Consider the following 11,650-nt stretch of genomic DNA (forward strand, 5'->3'; position numbering starts at 1 on the left):
ATCGGCATTAATTTTCTTTTCAATAAGAAAACATACCTCACCGAGTTTTTTGGCGTTCTTCATTCAAGAGTTCTTGGCGTTCTTCTGTCGTCAGATCCGTTTCAGATTCCATTACGAACTCTTCGATGTTCTTTATTTCTCAGATATGATTTTTGTTACTCCTTTAGCTGCTTGAGTCTTATTGATTATATAGTATTTTTCTTAAATAAGATTGAACTACGGCCTACTGTAGACCTGTTCACGCCATACTGCCCAGCAACATTAGGCATCTTCTGCCCACTTTCTACCTTTGCTATTATACTCTCACCTTTTGAAAAGAAAAAAAAAAACAGACGCAAAACTTAACTTGTGCCTACCCGACAGTCTCGCGAATACATAAAAAAATTGTTTTGTCAGAAAAATAAAAGGCTGGAATTACAAGGGAGAGTTTCAAAGTTCGGAAGAATACTATCCGATCGGTATATACTGGCTTGAGCGTCAATGTCGACGTTTCCCACACTCCGAAAAGTTTCGAATTGTTGCCCGAAAACAAGGGAAGACCAGTCGGTATTCACTATTTTACGTCGCTTCTTCTTGTGTTTGTTCTGTGGGGTGTTCGTTATCCGATCATGTGTTCGTTGTCCGAACATAAAAATCGTTCGCGAAAGTGTTGTTATCCGATTTGTTCGTTAACCGATCACCCACTGTATTTACTACAGTAAGAAAAATAAAATCATTAGTGAAATTCTATAAGAATTATTTTTTCTACATTCATAATACGAAAAACACGCATAATTCTTTACAAACATATCAAAAACTTCGTGAAATTATATAACAACGTACTTTTGCAACATTTCAAATGTATACAATTTCTTATATTAGTGTGTAGTGTGTACAGTTTCATACTAAATGACTGAAGATATACTCATTTTAAATCTAATAAACAACATACGAATACATTACATTTGAAGTCTTTTACGTAATAATTTTATCATCATTACACTAATCTATTTTGTTATTTGCATATTCTATAGTGAAATCAAAGGGCTAACAGTCGGAAAAAAGTAAACTGCTTATTTTCATTTATAAAATTAGCATCATTTACTGTTGTTACAAAAAAATACTGCAACTGTTTCTTTCTGACTTTCTTTCTGCCAGCTAATGTGCCCGATCTTTATACTTTCTTATCGACAGTCACCTTTTGAACTAAGTGGATTTGTAATAAAATGAATCATTCATGTTGATAAAAATCTTACCTTAAAGACTTAATATTACTCAGTGATATGTCATTTACTTCATAATTTTAGCGTTACTACTTCTTTGGATATGATGGTAAAATAAAAAGTTTCGTACTGAATTTCGAATAACCTTGCATAACAATTAAGAAATAAGTTACAAAATTAAAACTCGATGTTTCAACTCGGTGCACAAATAGTTATGAAATCAAACAATCTGAAATAGCGTGAGTGCGCTTTATTTTATTACAGTACCACAATACTTTTTATAGCTCATAACAGCATTTAATTTTCAGCATAAACCGCTATAAATTTTTCAAAAATAAAAAATTTACTGTTCAATAACTTTTAAATATCTTATATTTTTTAAAAGCAGAATATTCTTGCATTTATGAATACTTTTTGCTGCAATACTGTTTTAGGTTCAGAAATACTAATTCCATTCCTGTGTGTTTTAAAATTATGGATCTGTATTAAGTTGTGCCCGAGTTTAGAATTTTCTCTAATCAAAAAAATAATCATGAATTTTCTAGCCAAGATGACGAATTGACGGTTTTGATGTTTGCAATGAAAAGTGAAATTTCACGAAATAAGTTTAATGTAATTAACATTTACAATTGAGCTATTGTGAATATTTATCACTTTACGAAATGAATGAGTTACAGAATAAAATGCAAAATATCATCTGCAATAACATTCCTTAATATAAAGCTGTCAAATAACTTGTTAATCCAAAAGTTAGATTGACGGTCAAATGGCTATGAAGGAATAAACAACAACACGCAACTTCAAAGGATCTGCGTTTTATTCAAAGTTAACTAAAATATTTAATAATTATAATAAATTAAAAGAATATAAATAATTATGAAGAAAATTTTATAGCAATCAGTAATCAATATTTATATAAATGAATATATATATATATTTATATACGTTACTAAGTTGATTGCTAGTTCCAGCGCTAAATTAACCAATACTTAAACATCTGTCCCCGCACAAAGGACTTACTTGTTAGTGTAATAATTCATGTAAAAATATCGCTGGGCATAGCGTGCTCAACAAATAGATGGCACCACGAAAACTGATCGATAATGAAACATACTAAACAGGAGAAACGAATGTCTTCGTTTGTCTTCATATCATTTCAAAGCGGCAAATCCGTATAAATATAAGTTATCAAAATTTAAAGCACTTATCAGGAGAGCAGTTTTATATTGTACTAACATGCAGGACTGTCTCAAGGAGATTAATAAAATTAAAAGTTTGCATAAAGTCATACATAATAATGTATGACTTTATGTAAAGTGTGAGATAAGCCGGGGGTACCACTTAATCGGCACAAAATCGCAAGATTTGCTCTCTAAATTTTTAAGGAGGGCTTTTGTAAATAAGGATATAGACTGTAAAGTCCAGATCCACGTCAGGATGTTGACACCAGTTAATCAGTTTTCTTAAACGCGGATTAACACGCGTAATCTCGGAGTTTCGAGTATGAGGAACGCAAGTAACTTGAATAGGACTAAGTGTGAATACCTAATATTAATCAGGCCATATTTATAAAATAAACTAAAACATTTAATAAATCAAAAATATTAAAAGTATACAAATGAATGAATAACAAATCGTACTTGAACTTAAGTCACTAAGAACTAAATTAAACCTAATAATCCTATATTAAACCAAACGAGAGAGAGAGAGTTTACAATCGAGCTGAATATATTACCTTCCCAGTTCTCCAATCTTCTTATTTGTGGACATTCTTCTTCTTTTATTATATAGCAATTTCTTGTATGAATAACGCTTCTTATGACGGTCTCCTCGTGTAACGAACTCTATACAGTACATCGTGTGGAGAACTCTGTAGCATGACTTTCACTTGTCGGACTCGTATGACAGGCACTCTGACTAGCGTTCTCTCGCTAATGACATTCTCCGTCCTTATCGTATGGCTAATTCTTTCAGTGACTTGCCAGGAATTGCGTGGCAATACCTCTTTCGACGGACTGATCTGAATGGTGGGAAAATGTCCCCTTTTATATAGGCCTTCCCTGATGGCCAAGTAACGTGTGCAAAGGCCACACTTTTGACTCATCTCGTGAGTCGGCCGTAGGAAAGGAAATCAACTTCCTTTCTAAAATCGATAGTTTCTAACCTCCGTTTTTCTGACTAATCTTGTCAAAGTTTAAAATATTATTTTCTCGCTAATTTTTCTTTAAAATTTGTCATCTCCTCCTTCCGGATCTCACACAAAGTATTTTGTGATTACCCGAAAAGACCACCAGAAGGCTAGAAGCAGTTAAAAATGCTACAAGACACAGTAGATAATGTGAATAAATTTTTATCATAGTTTTATTCTGAAAGCGCTGTAGCCCCTAATAAAAGATCGGCGTTTTTATCATTTTTTAACTTTGTGGTAATTTTTTAATAATCTGTTTATGTTGTCTTAAAAATATATTTTTTTATTTTTTCAAGCTAATTGATTGTTACCTCAGAATTAGCCTGTGAAAAAGGAAACGAAAGACTCGAAAAATTATATATTTTTATGTCTCTATAGTTTCAAAAGAATTAAAAGTGTTGCAACAACTTTGGGTTGGAAAACCGCCACAAACTGATCAAAGTTACAAAGAAAATAAAGACAAGAAAGATACTAACTCAGAAAGAATTAACAAATTCGCATACAATAGGCATTTCGGAGGTGTGGTGAACGAGTTAGTTTCTTATAAAACACAAGAATAGTCTATAAAAGAGCACCCAGTATCTATAGTTTACTACGGAATGAAAAAGACAGTGTAAAAAAAGGAAGAGACAGCTGGATATATAAAATACCATTTGAAAATCAACAGTTAAAAATCGAAAAAGACTATGTGGATGTGACTAGAAGAAACCTGGCAATACGTCTGCGAGAACATACATACAATGTTGACAAAGGACACAACTACACAATATTAGCGATTATGGCGCAGACTGAAGGAGCAGTTGTAAAGTTTGAAGCATGGGCGTAGCGAGGGAAGAGCCTGGGTGGGCACGGCCCCTCCCAGGGAACCTGGTGCCCCCCAGGAAATCACAGCCGAAAAAGTGTTGAGTCGATTTGTAAACACCTAAAGCTAAAATAAAAGTTTTGAATACTAAAAAAAAAAGGTGAACGGCTTGCTCGGTGCCCAATAATGAACAATAATTTGAAATAATTCAATTTTGTGTCAGGTCGGCCTCCACTAGGCCCCCCATAACAAAACTCTGGCTACGCCCATGGTGGGAAGAGGTTAAAATCATTAAAACGGTGCAATCTCCATCCATTACGTTGGAGATGGAAAAAGTGGAAATTTATAAAAGTAAAACCCGATAAGTAAAAAAGTAAATTGAAAAACCGTTGCCTAAATGCTAGAGATGCTGATGCGCTTCCAACAGCGTGGAAATATATAATAGAAAAAAGAATGGGACTTAAAACCTCTTTAATAATGTTTCTTTCTACTTAGCTTTATTTAACTATGTTTTATTTGTTCGTTTACTTTTTATTTATTTATTTAATATAAGCATTTCTTTCAATTTAAATTATTTTTTGAGTTTTAAAAATGTAATAAATGAGTTTAAAATGTAAAAATAAATATTCGAAAACGGCACAATCCATTTTGGAACATTTATAATATTAAACCTGACGATCACCTGTAATAAATAAGTTGAAAACGTTTGGAAAAATAAAGGAATTTTAAGCTCAGAGAAATTAGGTGTTAATGAAACTGAAGTGAATTATCTGCTGAGAAAGCGATGGATAGATAATTTTTCATATTTAAAATTTATACGAATGTATTTATTATTTAATTAATTTTAAATATGTAAAAATAAATGTAAACATTTTTATATATTAACTTTATTATTTTTATTTTATAAATATTGTATTTTATTTTAATTTAGATTGCATTTACTGTATTGTAGAAACAGACAATCCAGATATTAAATAATACTGCCTCAATTTCCGCTAGTCATAACTCATACAAAATTCGAATTTATTTCCGTGTTATCGTAATTGTCGTACCCAGACACAAAACGAAGTTCGTGTTTCCAAATAGCTAATTATAATGTAAATTATTACTTAGCAATTTAGCAGTAGAAAAATTATCAACATTTTATGGAAATTAAAATCGGAATTATAAATCTAATTATTTATCAATATATAGAATAAAGTCACGGAATATCTCTTTTTCGTGTCTATGACAGTCATTTCGTGCATAATGGCTGTAGAATACAATTTAAAAGCAAAATAAATTAATGATTGAAACTATAAATGGATCAATGAGTTTTAATCTTACCTGAAAGTGGTGCTGCTTAGGTGCAGTTTGAAAAAATTCTAGACATAAATTCCCGTTGTCGTCCGTCCGCTTGTCTGTTCGTCACGATTAACTGTATAAGAATTTTCAATTCAAACAGAAGTAATGTTATTTCAATTCAAATTTTCCTCCCCGAAAAGTGTTACATAGATGACCGGCACCACAGTATTGTTAAAGGAAAAGTATGATATAAAGAAGGGACACTTTACTACTAATTTGACGTAGCGATCATATATTCTAAATTATCAATATTTCGTATTTACGTATATATATATAATATATATATATATATATATATGTCTTTTGAATCTCTATATCTTTATATATAAAGTTCAGCATACGAGATGTCACTTAACCCGATTTAGTTTTTTCTACTCGAAGTACAGTATATTTGTGAACACGAAACGTAAATTGAAATCGAATAACTTTTTCTCTACCGTCAATTCAATGGATTAATAAATAAAATACTGTTTTAATTTCTTCCACAGTAAACTGTCTTTTTGGCCACACTGCATATTTGTATTTTACTTGGAGATAAATTTAATCGATTAACTATAAAGTCGAAGGATCAATTAAGTCAGCTTTTGTACGCTGCACTATTAACACGCTCGGAAAAAATTCAATGATTTGTTTGTTTAGTAGCTTTTTTATAAAACTTTGTAGTTTGTTTTTAATTTTAATTTGACGTTGTAAATGTTAACAAAGAAAGATACGCAAAGAAATATTTCTAACCAGCATAATTATTTATTAGTGTTAAATACAGGCATTATTAATATATCGGTTCGTATATATAACAGACACGAAACCAAACCGGTTTTAATTTACGAAACAGTCGATATCGTCGGCAGAGTTTCCATATTTATTTGTAATTATATATCAGATTAAATTATTTCGTAGGCTGAAGCTCAGAGAAAAAGGAGATTAAACTCTGTATCCTTATATTTATATTCAACAGTTTTGTCGTTATTAAATTGGGTAAGAAAAATATTTATTTTGTATTTAACAGGAATATTTCATCTGGAAGATGAAGATATATATGGAAGTAAAATATTTGTTTATATTTTTCGATTTATAGCAAAATTAAGAAATAAAAATACATTTTTACTATATACAGATTAGCTGTTACCCGCGACTTCGCCCGCCCGGATTTTTCAAGCAAACCCCATTTAAATTCATTATTTCAACAACCATAGTAATTGTGATAAAACACCTACCGCTAAGAATGATGAGAATTGCTGAGAATCAAACGAACTGTTTTTAATTTGATCAATTTTCTGGAACGTTTACAATCGTTCTATAATCGAACCAATATGCAATAACAAATTCGAATTTAAAGCGGTTCGAACATTTGGTTAAAAAATCGAAATATATAAAAATATTTATAACAATATCTGAAATGTTATCAATTTAATACACCTAAGAACTTGATGAAGACTAAACGTAGTCTAAAATAGTATAGTAGAAGCCGTTCTTCTGATTAAACCTTAATGCTCTCCCTCTCCCCCACGGAGGAATTGTCAAAAATCCCTTCTTAGTGTGCGCTTTCATGACGTACACTAACTGTGTATCAAATTTCACCTCTTTAAGTTCAGCGGTTTCCTTTGGACAATGATGAATCAATCACTCAGTCAATCACTCAGTCAGTCCGTCAGTCAGGACAACTAATTTTATATATTTAGATGAACAAAGTTTACGATTTAACTTTTTTTTAACGAATAGTGGTAAACGTTATTTAATTTTTATATTAAAGCGTAAATACATTCGNTTAATTAAATTATATTTTAATTATTTAAAATTATATATTTTTATAACTAGTTTAACGATATTAGTCATTTCAATTCTGTAATATTTTCCAAGTGTAAAATTTTTTGGTTTGTAAACATCGCATTCCTTATTATAAAGCAACAAAATTACATTCATAATATATTATTTTGTCATTTTTTATTGACGACACGTTGCACTAAATTTCCAAACAACGGACATCATAATTTTTAAGCAGAATTTGTGATTTGTAACTGGATTTCTTATATATTATTAAAACTTTTAAAATTTAAAAATGAAATGCATTTATAATATTAAACGTAATTTTATGCAAATAATAAATAATAAAAGTAACTAGTTTGCTACTTCTTTAAATATTTAATTTTTTCACATCACGAAGATGCTAGTTTATGCTTTCTTTCTGTAAAAATGTCTTAGAAACTCTTTTTACTTATGAAGAAACGTACATTAAGTTTAAAATTCAATACTTTCTATTTATTTTTTAAGGCATTGTTCTATAATTTAATAGTCTGCAGACGAATGGCTCCCACGAAACAAAATAAACCCGCCCCAGCTGAAATACAACAATTACAGTAAACAATACAATAAATGCATTTTAAAGTAAAGTTTAAATAGAATAAACGAGTAGTGTAGCAAACGCTTCATCTCTAACATTTATTAAATGAAATCTAATTAAATTAAATCAACTTTTATTAAAACCAGTTTGGACCTTTTCCAAGTGTCAACAAACCAAAATCAAATAAATAAATAGAAAACATAAAAAAAATAGTAATTACAATATAATTGATTTTATAATTAACTTTTTATAAGAGGAAATTAGACGTTTCAAACAAATTCAATAAATTTCGCGTATTATAAAAAATTACATTTATAGCGTTGTTGATTTTTTTATAACAATTAATAATTTAGAAGTTTTTATCCAAGTTATTCCAGTGATAAATCAATTGATAGAGTGGAGCAAAACTTCTTATTACGTGCTTAAAGGCGTTTGTAAGATTTTCACAAACATTTTTGGGCTTGGGCTACTTTGAAACATCCAGAAATACAAACAAAATTCAGGTTTCTCTTACTTTACGTATGGATGTTAGTGTCTGTGTGGGGTGGGGGCATTTTTTTTCTTGACCCTCTTCGAAGTTTAATAACTCCCGTGCTTTTTTGTCAAAAATATTTGAAATTTTAAGGGGAGGATTATTTATTAGGGGAATTGATGCTGTTAAATTTTGGTGGTTAAATGTCGAGGAATTGGGAGATAATGAGGGTCGTGTGTCATATCTCGACTAGGATTGGACTTAGTGAAGATTTTACTCTTTACTGTATTAGCATTTACAATTTTCTATAAATGCCTACCCTCAAAATTCAGCTTTTTGTTATTTTATAATAATTAAAAAAATACAAACAGTTTCTTAGATAACATTTCATAACAGATAGCGCCACACACAGTTTTATATGTTACCAGGAAAGTTAAGCAACAAATTGCAGGATTTTTATCGCATTGTTTATTGAATATGTTTATTTGTTTTTAAAGTTACGATGTGTTCTGTGTTTAAAACAGTGTTTTCTTTTTATTTATTATTAATGTCTTTCAAAGACTGTATTTTTGTAGAATAATTTAGCATGCCGGAAAGGGTTAGGATTCAGAATAATACACAAAACGCTAGGAAATACGTGTGACCGTTAAGTCGTCTATTTCCTAGTGGGATTGATACCATCGCACTCAGTAGCCTTCCGAATAATTATCAGTGGTAAATTCTTGCTAAGTTATTCGACTTCTTTTTTGATTCTTAGCAAGAATTGTCGAATTCTTGCTAAGAATTCGACAATTCGTTTATTTTAACGAATTGTCGAATTCGTTAAAATAAAATAATTCTCCCTTTTTAATTTTTGAACAAAAATTAAATAAGATTAAGATCTTCGAAATTACAAAAATATTACTAGCCCGGGTTCTCACATACATATTTTGAATTAGTAATTTTACGTAAATAATTTACATGTAAATGGTATAAATATAATTAAATATACGAGAACAGTTGTGATGGACATTCGATCTGTAGTAGAAAAATTTGACTTTTGAAATGTGTAACGTGACGTAAAAAATTTGAAAAAATTGCTTTCATTTTAAATGTTTTATACTTTAAAGAATAATTGTAACGAATGTAATTATGTACGTAAAGTATTTTGCTTATCCTACATTCGTCATCGCAGTTTTGGTACCTTCAAAGTTTTAAATTTTACGATCTGAATCTTTTATTTTCTCTAATGTTACTTCTACTTACTCGTTTTTCCCCCTTTCTTTTTTGAAAGTTTTCTCTTTATTCATCTCAATTTACTCACTGTTTTTCTCTGTACAATTTACTTTTCTTATATAAAATGATTAAGAAAGTTTCTCGTAAAGAAGTAAGAAAACATTTTTCATTTTTTAAAATTTTCTTTCGATATTATTAAATAAACTTGACTTTTTGAAAAATAAAAACAGATTAATTCTGCTTATAATGGTCGTACCTTTTATTAAATTATCGTTACTTTAAGTACAAAATTTAATTTCTTTCTCAAATGTTTCTTGTAATTTTAATACAGGAAATTTTCGTTAGTTCGAAATTTCAAGGACGAAATAATCGCGATTATTTCGTCGACATGTCACAGATTGTCAATAATCAATAGGTCTATTTGTGGCAGAACTATGAAAATGTTTTACTTGTCAAAACCTGTGATATCTGGAATAATTGTGCTTATGCTGTCTTAATTTTTAACCATGCCCAGTAGCTTCAATAACTGCGTAACGCCAGGTTGTACAAATTGGGCAAGGATACAAACAAGTATAGAGTATGCGAATATAAAGTTTTTCTTCATAAATCTGATTATTAAAGCAAAACGAACTGCCGAATTATCGGGCTATAAGCTTGATGCGGCTATTAATTAAAGTAGCCGAGGTAGACGAATCAAGAATACTCTGATGACTTAATTAAATCCAGAATCGCAGAATATCTGTCCTCTATTCCATCACTTAAGATAATATTTACACATTTAGCCAAAAGTGTTTCAGAATATAAACTGGATTTGTCTTCTTTCCAGATTAGTCCTTTTTTCTTGTCAATCAAGTTAGATTTTCTATCCTCGTCAGTATCTATCAGAATTTCAGAAATTACCAAATGATGGTCAGACATATAATCATCAGAAATAAAAAATTTATGCAAATTCTCTACCAGACTCTCGCTCAAAATCACTAAATCGATTACTGAAGCACCCAGTTTGGATGTGTAGGTGACGTCTGCTGCTGATTCAGAAGGGTATCGACCATTTTTTATGTATAAATTGTAAGATTTTATTAATTCAATAAGTAAATTCCCTCTTTTATTGCAAATTTTATCATTTGATAGTCGGATGTTTGATGAAATTGCACCCCCATGATAAATAGTGTCCATAGTCAAGCCAATTCGTGCATTAAAATCACCCATCAGCAAAAGATCATAATCTGACATATAATCAGAAATCAAATCTTTCAATTTTGCAATTAAAATTTCAAAAATAGGAATATGAAGATATGCCAATATAACTATCATTTCTCGTAGTTTTTATTTTGCCTCCGGTGAAATTTCACTCTGACAACCATTATACGTTACCATGACAGCAGCAAGTTTACTTCTCCCAGGTCTTCGTTTATACCTAAAAGTAACCCACCAAGTCTAACTCTTCCTAAACTTTTAGTAGCCATTACCTCAAAAATTTTTTATCTACGGTTAATGCTTTTAACTCTCTAACACAGTGGAGCTGTAGACCAAGTCTCGGTCAGTCCCAAAATATTAGTTTTAGAAATATGTTCAACAAAACCACTATCATTCAGAATAGTTAGGAGGGTACCCTGGAAATTCCATGTTGGAACTTCCGTGGATCGGAGAATAAAAATTTTGAGAATTTGCCATTCGATTTTCCACTAAAATATCAAGTTTTAATAATTCTCCTCTATCTAGGTTGTAAGTATCAATATATCTCTCAGCGCCAACCTGCAAAACATCGGCTATCAGTCGAACTCTCCTGCTTTCCAGCCTATAATCGTGTAAAAAAGGCAGAAGTTTTTCCGTCACAGTCTTGAACGCCAACATAAATAAATCATCAAAAATTTGTATATTCTTCAATGCATCATTAGCCTTTATCTTTCTTATCTTTACCAAAAATTAATTTCTTGTCTGCAAATGACTAACTCCATCAATACTGTATCTGATCGGTTAAATTTTACTATCTTAACCGTTGGAATTGATTTTGATTCACCTATCAGTATAGAAAACGTTTTGCACTTTCCTATTTAAATCGGAACTGTCATCAGTCGAACCTTCAATT

The sequence above is a fragment of the Centruroides sculpturatus genome, unplaced genomic scaffold, assembly GCF_000671375.1.
Source record: "Centruroides sculpturatus isolate CEXI.00-Female unplaced genomic scaffold, Cexi_2.0 scaffold1378, whole genome shotgun sequence".
NCBI classification, from domain to species: domain Eukaryota; kingdom Metazoa; phylum Arthropoda; class Arachnida; order Scorpiones; family Buthidae; genus Centruroides; species Centruroides sculpturatus.